Source organism: Penaeus chinensis, chromosome 37, assembly GCF_019202785.1.
Source record: "Penaeus chinensis breed Huanghai No. 1 chromosome 37, ASM1920278v2, whole genome shotgun sequence".
NCBI classification, from domain to species: Eukaryota; Metazoa; Arthropoda; class Malacostraca; order Decapoda; family Penaeidae; genus Penaeus; species Penaeus chinensis.
Window position 1 is genome coordinate 1,491,366 of NC_061855.1, and position 2,500 is coordinate 1,493,865.

Below are 2,500 nucleotides of genomic sequence, written 5' to 3' on the forward strand. Positions count from 1 at the left end.
AGGAGGACGAAGACGACCAGCGCACAAGGGAAAAAATGATAATTATTAAATCGAACAAAACATAAAAAAAAAAAAAAAAAAAAATCAAGGCATAGACCACGAAGATGATCCAAAGAAGGAGAAGAAAAAGGAGGAGGAGAAAAGAACACGACCGCTAAAGCCACTGCAGTAAATTCTGGACATATAATGGGGCGGCGGGATGATGCATCAGCACTAACACGTGTCCTGAAATACAAAATGTAACACAGCCATAGTAAGACAGGAAAATAAATCTGCACGGCTGGACTGGTCTTCTAGAACCGATGTGGATATTCAATAAATACATAAATAAATTACAAAGGAATAGATGGATAAGGAGATAAATTATGTAATGAATCGAGGAACCATATTGGTTTTAGTACCGAATGAGAAGCTCCGTGAGATTTCGAAACGTCGTGAAGATATTTTTCTTTCATATTGTGTCTATTTCATTTCACACGTTGCAAGACCTCAATGAGCATACCGGTGATAGGATGAAGGATTTTAGGACGTCAAAGGATGAGCTGGAAGAGAGGATGGGGTTGTGCGTAATACAGAAACGAGAGCGAGAGATGTATATACCATGTCCCTGATGAAGATTTAACCCGAGCGCATCAAAGGCATTGATCCAAATCTCTTGGCTGCGAAGTTATTCAGTCTCATTCATGCCCTTTTCTTTCCTTCGTTTATCACAATGGATTCGGTTCAAGGGAACGAAGGACTCTTAGAATGAAGATACAAACGATCGACCCTACATCAGTGCCGGAACTGAGGTCGTCAGGGGAAGAGGAGTAAATATATTGACAGCTCCAAGAAGTATATAAGTTTGTGGCAGTGTGAATGAGGACTGTTTTTTTTTTTTAGCTGCAAGTTTTTCAATCTAAACTTTGGTCGCTTAATGATGATATTGGTTTTTGGACTGTTGACAGTATAAGGATAAAAATAAACATTCAGGGATTAGTTTCTTTCATTACCGAGGTAGGAGAGACAGAAACAAGTAAGAGGAAGCAAGTTAAGAGGAAATCGTTAATCAGTCCAGCGAAGTAGCTGTACGAGCTTCCCTGCTAATAGGCAATACTAATGAAGCCAATAACAGCATGATTGGTGATCCATATTGAGTTCTACTCTCTACTAATTACAAACATATGGCCAAAAGCACGCTGAAGAGAGACGTCTATTGAAACGAACGCCCACTCGAACGAATGGAAAGGAATTGGTGTTGGAAGTAACTATTTTACAAGGCTGTAAAAGGAGTATAAACATTCTGAGATGAACATTACTCGGATCTGACTTTTCAGAAACTTGATAACGATCTGTATTGTATTTCTGTCACGGGACAAAAAATTGAGAATCTTTTATACAGAAATTGATATGAAATAGACGTGAATTACGTATAAATACTGACAACGATCTTTAGTTATAGATCAAAAGAAGTTTATGCAAATTTTACTATGAAATAGACATGAAACAGATAAAGATACTATGACAAAAGGAAGATTCCGCAAATCATCGGTTAATTCATTAATCAATCAATTCAAATCATCTTCTTTTATCATCATTATTATATTTTCATCTGCACAGCATGGCTTTCGAGCTTCTAAAAGTTCACTTGACTTAATGCCTCTTCATCTATCCCTCGCTGTCTATCCTCTTTAATTATGTCTGTCTCTTCCTGTCCTCGTAGTTAGCGTCTGCCTGCCTACGTTCCTGTGTCTGTGTGTCAGTCTGTCCCTCCGCCCGCCTGCCTACGTGACCTTGTACAAATGGGAAACAGTAACATCACAGATTTTCTTTCGTGTCTTTTCTGCGTTGGGTTTTCCTTGTTAATTTCCTTTGTGTGTGCTTTCTTAGATCAATGCCCGTTTGTCTGTCTGTATGTCTTTTGTTCTGGCTGTCTATTTGTTTCTCTTAATTACTCGTCTCCCTAACACACACGTACGCATATACATATACATATACACATTCATATTTACACACACACACACACACACACACACACACACACACACACACACACACACACAAACACAAGCACAAACACACACACAAACACACACACACAACACAAACACATACACACACACACACACACACACACACACAAACACAAACACAAACACACACACACAAACACACACACACAAACACAAACACATACACACACACACAAACACAAATACACACACACAAACACAAATACACACACAAACACACACACAAACACAAAAACAAACACACAAACACAAACACACACACAAACACAAACACACACAAACACACACACATGTATTCAAGAACTATCGACATACAAAGTATATTCGTGAATGTATTTTTTTTTTTTTTTTTTTTTTGTATTAATACTCAGAAGTCTCAGGAAATTATTTGCATTGACGTAAATACTTTTTATCCTAACACAACAGAAAAATAACTGTAGCAATCATCTGCATAAAAAGAAATACGATGATTTAAACTAATGAAAAAA

The 2,500-nt window shown here is 37.5% G+C and overlaps 1 protein-coding gene across 1 annotated transcript in view; it reads right to left on the reverse strand.

Annotated features, from left to right (window-relative positions):
* Positions 1-2,500, reverse strand: part of LOC125045709 — a 66,761-nt gene that overhangs the window by 63,358 nt on the left and 903 nt on the right. The window lies entirely within an intron of this gene.